This window comes from Sus scrofa, chromosome X (assembly GCF_000003025.6).
Source record: "Sus scrofa isolate TJ Tabasco breed Duroc chromosome X, Sscrofa11.1, whole genome shotgun sequence".
Taxonomy (NCBI): Eukaryota; Metazoa; Chordata; class Mammalia; order Artiodactyla; family Suidae; genus Sus; species Sus scrofa.
Window position 1 is genome coordinate 75,872,450 of NC_010461.5, and position 20,082 is coordinate 75,892,531.

Sequence of the window (20,082 nt, forward strand, 5' to 3'; positions counted from 1 at the left end):
TGTAAATCCTATAACCACTGCATCCATTTTGCTACTATGAGGAAGGAGAGCCTGAAAATAATTTTAACACGTGGAAGAGAAGAAGGTTGAAAGAATAACTGAGCTAGATATCTGATAGAATTGCCTGAAGTCTTAGACTTTGCCAACAATGTCTTGCCAATATATTTTTTTCATTGTCTAAAACAATTTAAGTTGAATTTTCCATTACATATAATCAAAAGCATCCAAACGGAAATACCTGTAGTTTTTCCTTGATTTATTTTTTATATTTTACTGCGAAAGTTTCTCTGGCTGTTTGATGGAATTTCTTATTCTTCCTTTCCACTCAGGATTTTATGTACTTTTTTTTCTCAGCTTTGTCTTTTGCCTTTTTATCTCTACACCCCTTGTAATTTGGTATCACTATTCTTGGACAATGTAGTTAGTTTGATATTCAGTTAGAAGATCCTCATCAATTACAATTTAGCATGACTACATTTAGCCTTTAGATTCCTCTTCCTCTCAAAATTTTGGTCAGTCAGGCTATTCTATTTATAAATAGGCAATATTTTTTATGGGTGAATCTTCATAACTGGGAACTAACATTATAATGCATCAAACAGAACTTCTGAGAGGTCAAAATACATGGTTTGACTTTGCTCTTTATCATAATAGCTAATTTCTATATAAGTCACTAGGTTTACAATGAAATGTATTTATTTAATAAAATGTCCCAAAACACTAGACCCAGAGTTTTTCTTTGAACCAATGATTTTAAGCATACTGATGCATTGTGTATATGTGTGTATATATGTGTGTGTATGTGTGTGTATATAAAATCTCTTGATGCTCATTTTTCTCTTGTATGTCATTTTATATGTTCTCTCTGTTGCTCTGGTTTCATGCCTCCCTGGGCCATATTTCTTTGCCTAGTCCCTCCATTCTCACCTGACACTGCTTCTACTCACAGATAACTATTCAGCTATTACTCTCTGATGTTAGGCATGTATATCCCATATTATAAATGGATTCAATCTTGGAAATAAGTTTTTTTATAGTACATCCAATATACACTGTAAAGCATTGTTTATTTAACCCACATAATGTAGGCAAGAATGACTAAACAAAAAACAAAAGAGCTACTGCTTTCTAGAGAACACTGAGTAGCATTGCACATGAAATGATCTGGTAACCATTTTCACGCACTATAAGAGGAGATCTTTTTCAGGCCAAACAACTGCAGGATTGATGCACAGTAAGAAAATATAGATGAAGACCTGAGGCAATCAGATTGGCGTGACAACCACAGTCTTCTAGATCTGTACTAATACAGTAGCCTATATCCATATTTGACTATTGGGCATTCAAAATGTGGCTAGTCCAAACTGACACAAGCCATAATTGTAAAACATAGACCATATTTCATAGACTTAATGTGAATAAAAATGTAAAATATATCATTAATAAAATGTTTATACTGATTTAATGATGCAATTATAATATTTTGGCTATACAGAGTTAACTGAAATTATTAAAAATTATTTCACCTGTTTACTTTTTAAATGAAGCTACTAGAAAATATAAAATTACATGTTAAATCAACTATACTCCAATAAAAATTTTTAAAAATAAAATATCTAAGCTGTATCAGAGCCTACCAAGACCTATATCTACTTCAATTAATTCACAAGGAAAAAGTAATATAAAAATGTTTCACATATATCAATACAGAAGCACAGTGGACATGACCTAGAAGATCCCTACATAAAAAGCACATTGAACAGCCTCTGAAATAGCACAAGGTGGTGCATGGAAGCCAGAAAGGACTCAGTATACATGCAATATAATGAGAAGTGGCAGGAATTAATATGGGTAATAAGCTGGAGTCAAAGAGATGCTATTAGAGCAAACGCAAATGAATGTGCTGGCTGGGGTATGATGGAAGAGAGTGGTGGAGATGGGGATAGTACATCAGAGGATGGACATCATGAGCAAGTCATCCAGGCAAAAGTCAGGATATGCAGGCAGACATGGTGGAGAGGCCTGAGGTTGAGATTATTTTTTTCTTTCTCATTTCTCTAGAGTATTTACAATGCTGCTATTATTCTTACGGTTTAAGTTATATTTTAAAATAATTATCTGGACAAGTGTGTCTACAATCAATATGGTTTTCACTGAGTAAAATGAGTAGATCTTTGGCAAATTTTATACAGCATTTTAAGACACTTCAAATTCATGTGAAAAATAAATTATCCTTATCCCTAACATTCGAAAATAAAATTACATATGTTGTTTGGATTGCAGCTCTAGAGCATACTAAAATGACTCAAACCCCTCAATAGAGATTGACTGCTAAGAACTTAAAAACTCAAGCCACCATAAGCAAGTTTTCAGACCTAGTAATAAGAATACTGAGGCAAGAAAAAACTACTAGCGATGTGAAACAAGAAGCATGTGAGGCCTGAAAATCTTATAACAAGTTCCCCAAGTGGATTCAAAGGCAAGATCAGTTTTGATAACCACTGTTTTATAGTTATTCCCAACAAATCCTTTCTTAGTCTTCATAAATTTCCAAACAAAAGGACACCTTTGAGGGACTGTTTTACAAGAAACCTGTACCCAGTGGGCTGTCCCTGACTTGGAGTTGAGAGAAAAACTAGTTATGCAACCTTCCCAAATAACTGTGGCTTAAAGAAGCACCTTGTCTGAGTGGGCTATAAGCAGAGAAAACAGAGACAAATACCCTTTTGTGAAGTATACCAACCTAAATGTACATATACTTTTTTTTTCACCACGACACATGTATTTTACAGCAACAAAATGTTTCTTTAAAGAGATACCCTCACTCTAAAATGAATTTTGCCATAAATTCAGTGAGAACGGACACTATAGAAAGAAGTAACAAGTGAGGGGATTTTTTTTTTTTTTTTTTTTTTTTTGTCTTTTTGCTATTTCTTGGGCCACTCCTGCGGCATATGGAGGTTCCCAGGCTAGGGGTCTAATCGGAGGTGCAGCCACCGGCCTACGCCAGAGCCACAGCAATGCTGGATCCAGCCGCGTCTGCAACCTACACCACAGCTCACGGTAACACTGGATCGTTAACCCACTGAGCAAGGGCAGGGACCGAACCTGCAACCTCATGGTTCCTAGTCGGATTCGTTAACCACTGCGCCACGACGGGAACTCCGATTTTTTTTTTTTAATTGGTATCAGTAATGAGAATGTGGAGGAAGATTCAGGGTAATAAAAGTGCTATTTCTTTCTAAGACAAGAGCAGAGGCAGAATTTTTGTGTTTGTGAGAGAAAAACTGCTGTTTTACATAATTACTTCAAAATTCTGTTTTAAAAATATTTCTTTTCCTTTTAATTTTTTTACATCTAGCTGGTTTACAGTTCTGTCAATTTTCTACTGTACAGCATGATGACCCAGTCACACATTCATGTATACATTCTTTTTTCTCACATTATCAGCTTCATTATAAGTGACTAGACATAGTTCCCAGTGCTACACAGCAGGATCTCATTGCTAATCCATTCCAAAGGCAATAGTCTGCATCTTTTAACCCCAAGCTACCAGTACCTCCCACTCCCTTCCCCTCCCCCTTGGCAACCACAAGTCTATTCTCCAAGTCCATGATTTTCTTTTCTGTGGAAAGGTTCATTAGCGCCATATATTAGATTCCAGATATAAGTGATATCATATAATATTTGTCTGTCTCTTTCTGACTTCACTTAATATGAGAGTCTCTAGTTCCATCCATGTTGCTGCAAATAGCATATTTTATTCTTTTTTATGTCTGAGTAGTATTCCATTGTGTATATATACCACATCTTCCTAATCCAAAGGACTCAATCCAGAAACTACTTGAACTGATCAACAAATTCAGCAAAGGAGCAGGATATAAGATTAACATTTGGAAATTAGTAGCATTTCTGTATACTAACAATGAAATATTAGAAAAGGAATACAGAAATACAATACCTTTTAAAATTGTACCCCAAAAAATCAAATACGTGGGAATACACCTGACCAAGGAGGCAAAGGACCTATATGCAGAGAACTATAAAACATTAATCAAGGAAACTAAAGAAGATGTAAAGAAATGGAAAGATATTCCATGCTCCTCGGTTGGAAAAATTAATATTGGAAAAACGGCCATACTCCCCAAACCAATCTACAGATTCAGTGTAATCCCTATCAAATTACCCAAGACATTTTTCACAGAACTAGAATAAACAATCCAAAAATTTATGTGGAACCACAAAAGACCCAGAATTGCCAAAGCAATTCTGAAGAACAAAAACCAAACAGGAGGCATAACTCTCCCAGAATTCAGGCAATATTACAAAGCCACAGTCATCAAGACAGTGTGGTACTGGTACCACAACAGACAGACAGACCAATGGAACAGAATAGAGAAGCCAGAAATAAACCCAGACACCTATGGTCAATTAATCTTTGACAAAGGAGGCAGGAATATAAAATGGGAAAAGACAGTCTTTTCATCAAGCATTGCTGGGAAACCTGGACAGTTACATGCAAATCAATGAAACCAGAACACACACTCACACCATGCACAAAAGTAAACTCAAAATGGCTTAAAGACTTAAATACAAGCCAAGACACCATCAAACTCCTGGAAGACAACATATGCAAAACATTCTCTGACATGAATCTTAGAAACGTTTTCCTTTTATATATTTTTTCCTGGTAAGTATACAAAAACTTTTGAAAATAAATTCTAAACCTTTGTCCTCTAGATGAAAATAGTAAGAAGATGAACCAAAGCTACTGCCAGGGTCATCTTCAACTAGGGACGATGACAGCATTTACACAAATCTGTTGATTTTTGTAAAAGAAGAGCTAACAATACATTCCTGTTAGGACTAAGGTTTTTCTGAGTAGATCAGATAATTCCCTTCTTATAATTAGGAGGAAAATAAGCTGCATAAAATCACACCTGACACCTGCTCTAGATGTTCTACCCATGGAGGCATTCAGAAGCAAGAGTGCTTAAAACACACCAGAAGGTTTCCCCTGACTAGATTCCCCACTCTTTAGCCAAAGAGCATCAGCATTTGAAGGAAACTATCCTAATTTTTGGAATCAAACGCTTACGTCTGTTATAACAGACTTAAAGAGGCATTCTAATCTGGCTATCTGTTTCATTTTTGTTTTCCTTTTCTTTCTTTCCTACATTTCTCATTTTCTCTTCATTTTATTCTTTTCCTCCCTATGACATCCATTATTTTTCTTTTCTCCATTTTTCCATTTTATAATTTCTCTTATTTCTCTCTTCTCTCCCTCTCATTCTTTCTTTCCCCCTTTCCCTCTTTTTGTCGTATATTTTCATTGTTCATTTGTTTTCCTGTCTCCACTGCTCTTTTCATTTTTCCATTTATCTTTCTCTCTTCCTTTTTTTTCTGTCCCCTATTGTTCTCTTCCTCTTCCATTTTTTCTCCCCCACCACCTTTTCCATTTTTTTCTTTGCCTTCTTAAGTGTAAAAGAAAAACATGTACGCTCAAACAGAAGAAAACTAAATGATTGGGAGTTGTGTGAAAATCTACCCACTTCCAACCCCACTGAGGTAACCATAGTTTTCTTTTTCCTGTTTCATACTTTTCATTTTGGACTTACAAAAGGGGAGGTAGGGGGAGAAAGAGAGAAATTGGCTGTTTTCTATGATTTCTTCATTCAGTTGGTATTCTTTTCTGTTTTGACCAAAATAGTAATCAAATGTTCTGCATAATTTAAGGATGTTTATGAGGACATCTTCGTATGTCTGTGCAGACAGATCTACCTCAGGCTTTTAAAAGCTCTATGGTGTACCATTATCTGGGTGGCACGTCAGCACCACAGTGTTTAAACCTGCTGTTACTTAAAGATGGAGTTTGATCTGACTCAGATGCTAACTAGGAGTGTAATAATGAATAAGACCCTTGATTTCCCAAAGTCTCAATTTCTTCATCTGCAAAATGGAGATAATATAATTAATAGTATCTACTGACCAAGATGGCCTTAAAGTTCACCTCAGTTTAACTAAACTTTAGACAGGATTCTTCCTGATTCTAGGCTTTTAACTGCCTTTTTTTAGGTCATTTTCTTTAGAGAACTTCCAAATTCCATCTCGGCTCCTTTGAGATGTAAATCTTTCTAAGGGTCTATTGCCAGTTTTACAACCTAGCTATGTCTTTCTCAAAGATCCAGGAGCCATCTGTTTGAAACGTAATCATGGAAAAAGCACACCTTTCTCCCAATCTCTGTGGTAGACTGGGAGCTTAAATTTGGTGGGTCTCTTGCTCAACATATACAGCTATCTCTTGTAGTTCCCTAGTGGCCTAGTAGTCACTATTGTGCTGCAAGATTTCCTGGCCAAGTGCAGTCAATCAAACTATCTCTTTATCCTTTGGATAAAGCCAATTAGTAAATGAAGATGGCCTATGCCCTCCAATAGTTTTCCATTATTTCACACCAGTGCTTAAACTGCTCCCCTCATCCTTTGGGTGAGCAGAATTGAGTTCAGATGGAATTATGATCTCCCTCTGTTGCAAAAGCCTTGAATAAATTCTTGCCTGTTTAACTTTGTCCATTGCAATTTTTGCTTTGACACTACTCTATGCAGTTGTTAGCAGGGATAAATGAGGTAACAGACATAAAGCACCCAATGCTTGGTCACTGTTAAATGCTCAGTAACCATCAATTATTTTCAGTACCATAAATGATTTAACCATCCCTACACTGACTGACATTTTCATTATCTCAGAAATGCTTTCATTTTTGCAGTACTCAGTTAACACTCCCATATATTTACTCTTTCACAATTGTGCAGATATTTCTGTAGGTTATTTTTCTAGAATTACAGAATTACATTTTAAAATTTAGCAGGTATTCACAAAGTGGACCTCAAATAGTAAGAAGAAGCCTCAAGGATTTGTCTTAGAGTTGTATAGTGGCTTAAGCTGAACTTTCAAACTTCTGCCTAAACTACATCTGCTCTGCTTTTGTTTTATACATTGAAGTTCAACGTAAGTTTTTCTGGAAAACAAAATGACTATGCAGTTCTGTTGTTAAAAACAATAGTCACCACCTACATAAACATTTATTTGTTAGGTCATGGGGTTCAAGGATTTGTGTTTTTAACATTATTTCCAGGGACCCTGATGAATATTAAATTTGAAAAAATGGTGGGAAAAAAATGTGCTTGGAATCAGATGCATCTGGTATTGCTAGGTTTATGTTATCTTTGGCTGTGCGCACAGCATGTGGAAATTCTTGGGTCAGGGATCTAACCTGTGCCACAGCAGTGACAATGCCAGGTCCTTAACCCACTGAGCCACCAGGGAACTCATACTAGGTTTAAATATTAGGTTCAAATCTATCACTTTATAAGCTATATAACAATACCTCCTAATCTATCATGTGCATCATTTCCAATGATCTGCTTTTCTGTAACTTACTTCAACTACACATGGCCAATTAGATTGCTCCCTTGGTGTTACCAATCCCTCTCCCCTACTCTTGTCCTTAAGAGTGGTGGCTACTGGGAACCAGTTCATTCCCTCTTCTCCCCATCCCAAGTCTGTTTCACTGACATGGCAGACAGTCCTTTCAAATTATGTTAGATCTATTTCTTTCACTCTAATACAAAGCTCCCAAAGTTTGATGCACATTAGAATCTCTTAGGGAGGTTTTAAAGATACTTATTCCCAGATTACACTTCATACCAATCAATTCAGAATGTCTGGGGAAGTAGTCTAGGGATCAGTTTTTAAATATCCCTAGGTGACTCCAATTTGCACAATTGGGACCCACTGATGTAACCGAAGGGAGGCCTGAAATGTGGTATACTTCCCCAATTTTTTATCCAGCTGTTAGTGCTTGGATTAATTTTAACTCAAGCTAACAAACAACTGCAAAACTTCAATGAAAAAATTAGAAGCCACCTTCCAGAAGCATCCCCAACAGTCCCATCACAGTGCCTCTAATACGCCCCTACCCCAGTACTGACACTTCTCCATTTCCATCCCATCCACTGCAGTAGGAGCAATCATATGTTGAGGATGTGGAATGTGGCTTTAGAAAGACATCAGAGGGAAAGCTGCATTTGCAGTAGTCTTTGAGGAAGGTAAGGATTTTCACAGGTGCAGAGATGAAGGAAAATGACTTAAAAAGTATTAACAGCCTTAGGAAATGTCTGATAATGCTGAAGACTACAAAATTAGTTGTTGTTTTTAATTGTTATCAGTGTTTCTCAGAGAGGGGGAGTCTGGAGAACAACTGCATTAAAAATCACCCAGAACCCTCCTGCACTGTTGGTGGGAATGTAAACTGGTACAGCCACTATGGAAAACAGTTTGGAGATACCTTAGAAATCTATCCATAGAACTTCCATATGACCCCACAATCCCACTCTTGGGCATCTATCCGGACAAAGCTCTACTTAAAAGAGACACATGCACCCGCACGTTCATTGCAGCACTATTCACAATAGCCAGGACATGGAAACAACCCAAATGTCCATTGACAGAGGATTGGATTCGGAAGAAGTGGTCTATATACACAATGGAATACTACTCAGCCATAAAAAGAATGACATAATGCCATTTGCAGCAACATGGATGGAACTAGAGACTCTCATACTGAGTGAAATGAGCCAGAAAGACAATGACAAATACCATATGATATCACTTATAACTGGAATCTAATATCCAGCACAAACGAACATCTCCTCAGAAAAGAAAATCATGGACTTGAAGAAAAGACTTGTGGCTGCCTGATGGGAGGGGGAGGGAGTGGGAGGGATTGGGAGCCTGGGCTTATCAGACACAACTTAGAATAGATTTATAAGGAGATCCTGCTGAATAGCATTGAGAACTTTGTCTAGATACTCATGTTGCAACAGAACAAAGGGTGGGGAAAAAAAAGTAATTGTAATGTATACATGTAAGGATAACTTGATCCCCTTGCTGTACAGTGGGAAAAAAAAAAAAAAAATCACCCAGGTGAGGACCAGACATCTACATTTCTGCCAAGTTCTCAGGGTGATTTCGGAATTTGACCTTCACCTAAAGGGCAGCTGGATATCATCTCAGTTGGAAAAATATGAATTCACCTTACCTTGTACTCCCTTTTTCCCTCCTGAGGACTTGCTAGCGTCTACACAACCCCACAGTTGGTGTTTGCTGCCCCCTTGCGGAAAATGTTGGAAATTATCCCTTCACTTCCTACTCAGTATCTGTGCATGGCCTTGGAAAGCCCATTATTCAGGAATCTAATGCCCATCAAGCAGAGCTGGTAACATTAAAGAGATTCTTGAGACATCTCCCTTCTGTCTTTTTGTATTCCTGAAAAAATGAATCGCTTCTAGCTACCTCCAGGAAATCCAATTCTATGGTCTCCCTGGATCACTTATTTTTTAGGTGGAGGGTTTTGAATGGTAGGCCAAGGAAAACATGGTTTAGGATTAGAGCCATTATGCTGGAGAGTATCTTGTTGGAAGTAGAGCTTTGGGAAGATTAATGTAACCAAAGGCACACAGGATGGATTGGAACAGAGAAAAAGTAGATATTGAGGTTAGACCATTGCATTAAGAAACATGGAATGGTAAGGAAAAGGACAATGTGACAGACACTGTAAACAAAGATTAGACCAAATCAAGTGGATTACTAATATCAGAAGTGTAGGACAGAATGATTCATCTCATGGTACACCAAGTCCTTTTTCTAGAACCCATGATTGAGGCACCAATCTCAACTGGTAACAGTTTACTGCACCTGAAAGGCAATTCTTTTGGGATGAAAGAATTTCCACGGTGCTAATTTGTAAATCCCACCCTATAAAGACAGTAATGCCTCAGGCTAGAAACAGTGCTATGCACACATAGAGATGTCTACGGAATCCTATGCTGGCTATTCATTTATAATGAGGCAATGTCTCCAGAAGACAACTCTAACAGTAAATGTTCCCTATGAGAAATAACATGAATTCATCAATGACAATTATCTCTCATTATAATACCAATTAATTGGTCAGATAAGTGAGTTCTTACCAGATAGTAGGAAGGTCAGTGGGAACAGTGCTAAGGACATTAAGAGTTGGGAAGCACTTCAGGGAGCTGCATAGATGTTGCTTTGGGGGACCTAGAGTCACCTTCAAGCACCATGAGAGCACTGGGTTTCTCAGCCAGTAGTAATAACAACTGTTTATGTTTACATGGCTGCTTCCTATGTGTCAGGCACTGCATATCACAATAATGGATGGTCAACAAGGACTTGCTCTATAGCACAGGGAAGTCTACTCAATGTTCTGTGATAACCTATATGGGGGAAAAATCTGAAAAATAATGGATATGTGTATATGTATAACCGAAACATTTGTTGTACAGCAGAAATTATCACAGCATTGTAAATCAACTATACTTGAATAAAACTTTAAAAAGAAAAAAATTTTTCTTGCGTATATTAAGTCATTTAACCCTCACACCAACCTTATGAGGTGGTTGGTACTATTATTATCTTTATCTATCTATCTATCTATCTATCTATCTATCTATCTATCTATCTATCTATCTATCTATTTTAATGGCCAGACCAATGGCATATTGATGTTTCCTAGGCCAGGGACTGAATCCGAGCTGCAGCTGTGACCTATGCCACAGATCCTTTTAACACACTGCTGACCTGAGCTGCTGCAGCTGTGATTCTTAACCGACTCTACCACAGCAGGATTTCCATACCTATTTTTATAGGAAGTATGTAATTTGTCAAGGCCACAGTTAGGCAGTGAGGGAGCCAAGATTTCCACTCCAACAGACTGGCTCTGTTACCACAGCGTTATAATATTTTAAAATACTGTAAGAAAAAGAGGGATTTATATGGCATAATATGGGGCTCTAAAGCCTCTAAGTTGTTCAAGATCTTAGGGTTTAATGGCATTCCTCCAAAATGACCCATGAAAAAACTCAGTACTGAAAGGATCTGGCAGCACCCTCCAGGATAGAACCAGAATAGTGAGGAGTAGGAGGGGGAGGTGCAGAGGACTAAACAAAGATTGAGCAGTTAGGAGGAGAGAATGGAGTAAGAGAGGTAAGGTGGGTGGGAAGATCTTAAAGAGACACAGGACGACCAAGGAAGATTCTACATAGGTTGACAGTGAAAAATAAGTATGTTGTACCATCCATTGATTCCATATTTGTACATAACAGGCTACTAGTTTAAGACATCTTTCTGGTAATGGACCATTTCATTATGTCTTTCCCACATATTACTGGACTAAGGAGTAACACAACAAATGCTTCTACTGTGATACTAAATCCTGTGTGTCATAAGGGGAGGCCTGACACTGGTGGAAATATAATGCTGTAGTAGATAAGGAATTAATTATCTCTTATGTGACAGGCCTAAGAAGGTACTTTAAGGGCAACTGTTACTGTAGATTGTAGGTGGGTGAAAATAAATTCCTCTTAGAGAGTAGATGAACTGGTAACAATCCTTTTTTTTAGAGCGAAAATTAAGGAAATGCATTAGATGTCCATAAATGGTTTAACTGAGCTGCCTCTCAATTTTATAATTTCATTGCCTTAATGACCAATGAAAACAATAGTTACTCTAGATTTGGATTTTTAGCCCAAAAATGATAAAAAAAAATCTATGTGGGTATTTGTTCAAAGTACTCTATATGACCATCTACATTGCTCTTTTTATTTATCTCCCACTCAATTACTTCCTTGGAAGCAAAATGTCTTATAGCAAACATTATGATATTTTTATTTTTTTTTTATTTCTTTGAACCCCAAATATTTTCTTTTATTTATTTATTTATTTATTTTTTTATTATTTTTTTTTTATTTTCCCACTGTACAGCAAGGGGGTCAGGTTATCCTTACATGTATACATTACAATTACACTTTTTCCCCCACCCTTTCTTCTGTTGCAACATGAGTATCTAGACATAGTTCTTAATGCTATTCAGCAGGATCTCCTTGTAAATCTATTCTAAGTTGTGTCTGATAAGCCCAAGCTCCCGATCCCTCCCACTCCCTCCCCCTCCCATCAGGCAGCCACAAGTCTCTTCTCCAAGTCCATGATTTTCTTTTCTGAGGAGATGTTCGTTTGTGCTGGATATTAGATTCCAGTTATAAGTGATATCATATGGTATTTGTCTTTGTCTTTCTGGCTCATTTCACTCAGGATGAGAGTCTCTAGTTCCATCCATGTTGCTGCAAATGGCATGATGTCATTCCTTTTTATGGCTGAGTAGTATTCCATTGTGTATATATACCATTTCTTCCGAATCCAATCATCTGTCGATGGACATTTGGGTTGTTTCCATGTCCTGGCTATTGTGAATAGTGCTGCAATGAACATGCGGGTGCATGTGTCTCTTTTAAGTAGAGCTTTGTCCGGATAGATGCCCAAGAGTGGGATTGCAGGGTCATATGGAAGTTCTATGGATAGATTTCTAAGGTATCTCCAAACTGTTCTCCATAGTGGCTGTACCAGTTTACATTCCCACCAACAGTGCAGGAGGGTTCCCTTTTCTCCACACCCCCTCCAGCACTTGTTATTTGTGGACTTCTTAATGATGGCCATTCTGACTGGTGTGAGGTGGTATCTCATGGTAGTTTTGATTTTCATTTCTCTTATAATCAGCGATGTTGAGCATTTTTTCATGTGTTTGTTGGCCATCTGTATATCTTCTTTGGAGAAATGTCTATTCAGGTCTTCTGCCCATTTTTCCATTGATTGATTGGCTTTTTTGCTGTTGGGTTGTATAAGTTGCTTATATATTCTAGAGATTAAGCCCTTGTCAGTTGCATCATTTGAAACTGTTTTCTCCCATTCTGTAAGTTGTGTTTTTGTTTTCTTTTGGGTTTCCTTTGCTGTGCAAAAGCTTTTCAGTTTGATGAGGTCCCATGGGTTTATTTTTGCTCTAATTTTGATTGCTTTGGGAGACTGACCTGAGAAAATATTCATGATGTTGATGTCAGAGAGTGTTTTGCCTATGTTTTCTTCTAGGAGTTTGATGGTGTCCTGTCGTATATTTAAGTCTTTCAGCCATTTGGAGTTTATTTTTGTGCATGGTGTGAGGGTGTGTTCTAGTTTCATTGCTTTGCATGTTGCTGTCCAGGTTTCCCAGCAATGCTTGCTGAATAGACTTTCTTTTTCCCATTTGATGTTCTTGCCTCCCTTGTCAAAGATTAATTGACCATAGGTGTCAGGGTTTATTTCCGGATTCTCTATTCTGTTCCATTGGTCTGTCTGTCTGTTTTGGTACCAGTACCACACTGTTTTGATGACTGTGGCTTTGTAGTATTTCTTGAAGTCTGGGAGAGTGATGCCTCCTGCTTGGTTTTTGTTTCTCAGGATTGCTTTGGCGATTCTGGGTCTTTTGTTGTTCCATATAAATGTTTAGATTGTTTGTTCTAGTTCTGTGAGAAATATCATGGGTAATTTGATAGGGATTTCATTGAATCTGTAGATTGCTTTGGGTAGTATGGCCATTTTTTTTTTTTTTTGGCCTTTTTGTCTTTTTTTGTTGTTGTTGTTGTTGCTATTTCTTGGGCCGCTCCCGCGGCATATGGAGGTTCCCAGGCCAGGGGTTGAATCGGAGCTGTAGTCACCGGCCTACGCCAGAGCCACAGCAACGCGGGATCCGAGCCGCGTCTGCAACCTACACCACAGCTCACGGCAACGCCGGATCATTAACCCACTGAGCAATGGCAGGGACCGAACCCTCAACCTCATGGTTCCTAGTCGGATTCGTTAACCACTGCGCCACAACAGGAACTCCGCCATTTTTACAATATTGATTTTTCCAATCCAGGAACATGGAATATCTTTCCATTTCTTTACATCTTCTTTGATTTCTTTGATTAAGGTTTTATAGTTCTCGGCATATAGGTCCTTTACCTCTTTGGTCAGGTGTATTCCGAGGTATTTGATTTTGTGAGGTACAATTTTAAAAGGTATCGTATTTTTGTATTCCTTTTCTAATGTTTCATTGCTGGTATACAGAAATGCAACTGATTTCTGAATGTTAATCTTATATCCTGCCACTTTGCTGAATTTATTAATCAGTTCAAGGAGTTTTGGGGTTGAGTCCTTAGGGTTTTCTAGGTATAGAATCATGTCATCTGCATACAGTGACAGTTTGATCTCTTCTCTTCCTGTTTGGATGCCTTTTATTTCTTTTGTTTGTCTAATTGCTGTGGCTAAGACTTCCAAAACGATGTTGAAGAGCAGTGGTGAGAGTGGACATCCCTGTCTTGTTCCAGATTTGAGTGAGAAGGCTTTCAGTTTTTCCCCATTGAGGATTATATTTGCTGTGGGTTTGTCATAAATGGCTTTGATTATATTCAGGAATGTTCCCTCTATACCCACTTTGGCGAGGGTCTTGATCATGAATGGATGTTGGACTTTGTCAAATGCTTTTTCTGCGTCTATTGAGATGATCATATGATTTCTGACTTTTTTTTTGTTAATGTGGTGTATGATGCTGATTGATTTGTGTATGTTGAACCATCCTTGTGAACCTGGGATGAACCCAACCTGGTCATGGTGTATAATTTTTTTGGTATGTTGTTGGATTCGGTTGGCTAAGATTTTGTTGAGAATTTTTGCATCTATATTCATCAATGATATTGGGCGATAGTTTTCTTTTTTGGTGGTATCTTTGTCTGGTTTTGGAATGAGGGTGATGGTGGCATCATAGAATGTCTTTGGGAGTATTCCTTCTTCTTCAACCTTTTGAAAGAGTTTAAGGAGGACGGGCACCAATTCCTCTATATTTTTGATAAAATTCACCTGTGAACCCATCTGGTCCTGGACTTTTATTTGTAGGGAGTGATTTTATGAACTCTTCAATTTCATTTCTGGTGATCGGTCTGTTCAGTTGGTCTGTTTCTGCTTGATTCAGTTTTGGCAGGCTGTAAGATTCTAGAAAATTGTCCATTTCTTCCAGATTGTCAAACTTGTTGCCATACAGTTGTTCATAGTATTCTCTTATGGTTTTTTGTATTTCTGCTGTATCCGTTGTGATTTCTCCTTTTTCATTTCTAATTTTGGTGATTTGGGTTCTTTCTCTCCTCTTTTTAGTGAGTCTGGCCAGGGGTTTATCAATTTTGTTCACCTTTTCAAAGAACCAGCTCTTGGTTTTATTAATTTTCTCTATTGTTTTTTGAATCTCTATTTTATTGATTTCTTCTTTGACCTTTATAATTTCCTTCCTTCTGCTGACTTTAGGACTTTTTTGTTCTTCTTTTTCTAATTCATTTAGGTGGAGGGTTAAGTTGTCAATTTGGGATCTTTCTTCTTTTTTGAGAAAGGCCTGTATTGCTATAAATTTCCCTCTGAGCACTGCTTTCGCAGCATCCCATAGATTTTGAGAGGTTGTGTCTTCATTATCATTTGTTTCAAGGTAGTTTTTAATTTCCTTCTTGATGTCCTCATTGACTCATTGGTTTTTTAGTAGCATGTTGTTGAGTCTCCATGTAGTAGGTTTTTTCTCTTTCCTTTTCCCACAGTTGATTTCTAATTTCATGGCATTGTGGTCAGAGAAGATACTTGAGATAATTTCTATGCTCCTAAATTTATTGAGATTCGCTTTATGTCCCAATATGTGGTCGATTCTTGAGAATGTTCCATGAGCATTTGAGAAGAATGTGTATTCTGATTTTTTTGGATGTAGTGTCCTGAAGATATCCATTAAGTCTAACTTTTCTATTGTTTCCTTTAGGATCTCTGTTGCTTTATTGGTTTTCTGTCTAGAGGATCTGTCCATTGATGTGAGGGGGTATTAAGGTCTCCTACTCTGATTGTATTCTCATCAATATCTCCCTTGATGTCTGTTAATATTTGTTGTATGTATCTGGGTGCTCCTATGTTTGGGGCATATATGTTGATGATAGTAACATCCTCTCCTTGGATGGATCCCTTAATCATTAAATAGTGTCCTTCTTTGTCTTTCTTTATGTCTTTTGTTTTAAAGTCTATTTTGTCTGATATGAGCGTTGGACTCCTGCTTTTCTGTCATGTCTATTGGCGTGAAATAGTTTTCCCCACCCTTTCACTTTCAATCTATATGTATCTTTTGTCCTAAGGTGAGTTTCTTGTAGGTAGCATATTGAAGGTTTCTGTCTTTTTATCCACTCAGCCACCCTGTGTCTTTTGATTGGGGCATTCAGTCCATTGACATTTAAGGTGATAATTGATAGATGATTATTTATTGCCATTTGAACCTCGTGTTCCAGTTGATTCTATGGTTCTCCATTCTTCCTTTCTTTTTTTTTGTTTTTTTTTTTTTTTTTTTTTTTTTTTTGGTTGGATGGTCTCCTGTTATTATCTGCTTGAGTGTATTTTTTTTTTTCATTTTTTGCAAATGCAATATTTGGTTTTGGCTTGTGGTTGCCCTGTTTTTTAAGTATGCTAACCCCTTCCCATAATTGTGTGTTTTAGCCTGATGGTCCTGTAAGTTCAAACAGTTCATTACTCTATTAAAATTAAGAAGAGAGACATACATACAAACAAAAAGGGTTATTTACCTCCTAACATCCCTTGCCCACATTTTATGATTTTGATGACTCTTTTATTTTTTTCTTTTTAATTTTATTTTGTTTGAAGCATGTTCATGATTAAATCTGTATGCTGGCTTATTTGAGTGACTGCTCTCTGATTGCGGTTTCCTCAGTCCTAGTTCTTCCTCTTCTTCTTCTTCTTCTTTTTTTTTTCTTCCCTTTCCTTCCTTTCTTTTTGGTTTAGAGAAGCCCTTTCAATATTTCCTTTAACCTGGGTTTTGTGTTGCTGTATTCTTTAAGTTTTTGTTTGTTGGGAAAAATTTTTATTTCCCCTTCTCTTTTAAATGATATTCTTGCTGGATAAAGTATTCTAGGTTGCATATTTTTTCCTTTTAGCACTTCAATTATCTCTTGCCATTCCCTCCTGGCCTGTAGTGTTTCTGTAGAGAAATCAGCTGATCTTCTTATGGGGGTTCCCTTGTAGGTAACATTCTGTTTTTCTCTTGCTGCCTTTAGGATCCTCTCTTTATCACTAACTTTTGCCATTTTTATTATGATGTGTCTTGGTGTGGGTCTGTTTGGGTTCAGTTTCTTTGGGGCCCTCTGTGCTTCTTGTATCTTGAATCCAGTATCCTTTAGATTTGGGAAGTTTCCAGCGATAATTTCTTCAAATATATTTTCCATCCCCTTATCTTTTTCTACCCCTTCGGGAATTCCTATTATGCGTAGATTGGCCCGCTTTATATTATCCCATGGGTCTCTTATATTGCTTTCCAGTTTTTTGATTCGGTTTTCTGTCTGTTGACCAGATTGAGTGATTTCCATTATTCTATCTTCCATATCACTGATTCGTTCTTCTGCATTATTCATTCTGGTTTTTACTGCCCCTAGTTCAGTTTGCATCTCTGCAAATGAATGTTCTAGTTTTTCTTGGCTCCTCCTTATATTTTCTAGCTCCTTTCTGAGAGTATCTGCATTACTGTTCAAATCTTCTCTTCATTCCTTCAGTATTTTCACTATTTCTCTTTTGAACTCCAGGTCTGTCTGACTGCAGAGATCTGTTTCATTGTTGACTGTTTTAGGTGAGTTCTCCTGTTGGTTTGACTGGGGGTGGTTTCTCAGCTTCTTCATCTTGCTTGTTGTTTTCTTTCTCCTGAGGGAGTTGTACTCTCCATGATCGGGTAGTATTTGCTTTGTCACTGCCGTGGAATATTTCCTGAGGGCTGGCATTGTTGGTCAATCTTTTTTGAGGCAGTGTGGCTTTTCTGGAGTGTTGATGGGGCTAACAGTGTTTCTGTGAAGCAAAGGAGGACTTCCTGAGGGCAGACAGGACTGGGAGGTCCACCCCACGATGGTAGCAGATTTCACTTGGTCATGCAGAGCTTGCTCTGGTGTTTTTAGGCTGTGGGGTTCTTGCAGGGGGTTGGCGGTGTTGGGCAGTTGCTCTTCAGGGGTGCATCACCCCCTGGGGGCTGGGGCAGCTATCTGGGTCACTGAGAACCTGAGAGGCTCTTCCCTAGGGCAGCCCAACTCAGAAGGACGGCCTGAGAATGTAGGCGGATCTTTTCACAGTCTGGCCGAGCTTGTTGCAGCTTTTCTAGGCTGCAGGGGCTCTTCCAGGGGGCTGGTGGTGCTGAGCAGTTATTTCACGGGAGTGGGGCACCCCCTGGGGGCTTGGACGGGTAGCAGGGCCCTTGGAGACCCAAGAGGCTCCTCCCCAGGGCAGCCCAACTCAGAAAAACCATCTGAGATCTTTTCCCAACTCGGCGAGGCTTGTTGCAGCTTTTCTGGGCTGCAGGGGGTCCTGCCTGGAGCTGGCAGTCCTATGCAGCTGGTCCACTAGGTCTTAGCACCCCCTGGGGTCTTGAGCAGGCAGCAGGGCCCTTGGAGACTCAAGAGGCTCCTCCCTGGGGCAGCCCGTCTCAGAAAAACCGTCGGAGAATTAGTCCGATCTATTCACGGCCTGGCTAGGCTTGTTCTAGCTTTTCTGGGCTGCAGGCCTTTTCTAGGGGGCTGGTGGTGTTTGGTGCTGCTCTGTGGAAGTGTAGCCCCTCCAAAGGGCAAGCAGGTCTGTGCAGGGACAGCCCCTGCGGTGGTAGGCTTCAGGCAATTGTTGAGGCCAGCCCTCCTGGATGGCAGGCAGCCCCAGGTTCGGCGAGAGCATAGTGGGTGGCGGGGGTGGGGGAAGGGAATGCACTGGGAAGCACAGCTTTCTGCTAGCTAGCGGGCCTGTAAGCTTGCTGTGGCGTGGGGGGTATTCTATGAGGACCCACCCCTTCTTCTCTCCCCTCCCCAGCACGGGCGCAGACCAGGCTCTTCTCCCAGGTTCCCTCTGAGGCGGCTTTCCACTTCCACGCCCCTAGAGTATTGCTCCCTTCCTCTGCGACAGCTTTGTTTTCTAGTCTCCCAGGCAGTCTCTGCCCCGTCAAACGGTTTAGAGACCTCCCAAGCAGTTTCCGCTCTTCCCCGCCCCCCTAGCCCGGGGACTAATCTCTGGAGATGAGGTCTCGGTGCCCAGCCCCCCCCCCAGGCGTCCCCCAGCGCTTTCTCAGGGACTAACCTTCAGAGGCGACGTCTCGGTGCCCAGCCCCCACCCAGGCATCCCCCGGCCCCCTCTCGGGGACTAACCTTCAGAGGCGAGGTCTCGGTGCTCAGCCCCCACCCAGGCGTCTCAGTTTTTGGTGACTGTGCCCGTAGTTCAGATGGTCCGTTGGGTTCTTGATCCGTTTTTCCGTACTCCGACTTACTGCTACACTCTTCTCTGCATCTGGGGATTCCTCCGGTTCATTTGATCTTTCGCCCGGTAGGTGACTTTCCAGGGTGCGGGATCCCTTTCTCCTCCGCAGTTCCCTTTCGGGAGCACCCGTCCCGCTGGGATTCACCTTCTCTCACTCTCCTCTTTTCTCCCGTTCTGCCCAATAATGTCACGAACTTCTTGCCGTTATTGGAGTTTAGGTTCCTCTGCCAGCGATTGGTTGCTGTTCTGTGCGAGTCATTTCTTCTGTAGATGTGCTTTTTTTGTTGTGTTTGTGGGAGAGGGCGAGCGTGTCCCCCTACTCCTCCGCCATCTTGTCCTCCTCCATTATGATATTTTTATGCTTTTTAGGGCCACACTCATAGAATAAGAAAGTTCCCAGGCTAGGGGTCGAGTCAGAATTACAGCTGCTGGCCTATGCCACAGCCACAGCAACAAAGGATCTGAGCCACATATGTGACCTACACCACAGCTCATGGCAACACCGGATCCTTAACCCACTGAGCAAGGCCAGGGATTGAACCCACACCCTTGTGGATCTTAGCTGGGTTTGACAAACATCACGATATTAGCCATATTTTTCAAGATATGAATCACAAAACAGCCTCACTTCTGCCTTTTCCTCCCAGCTATCATTAATGAAACTTTGGTGCCATTTGACTTCTCATAGATAATTGAGTTAATTGTATAATGATTAACTTTTTAATAGTTTAAGTCATGAAACTCATGAAATCTCAGCTGGAAATCATAGATATCGCTGGTGTATTAATGAAAGCAATCTACAGATTCAATGCAATCCCTATCAAATTACCCATGATATTTCTCACAGAACT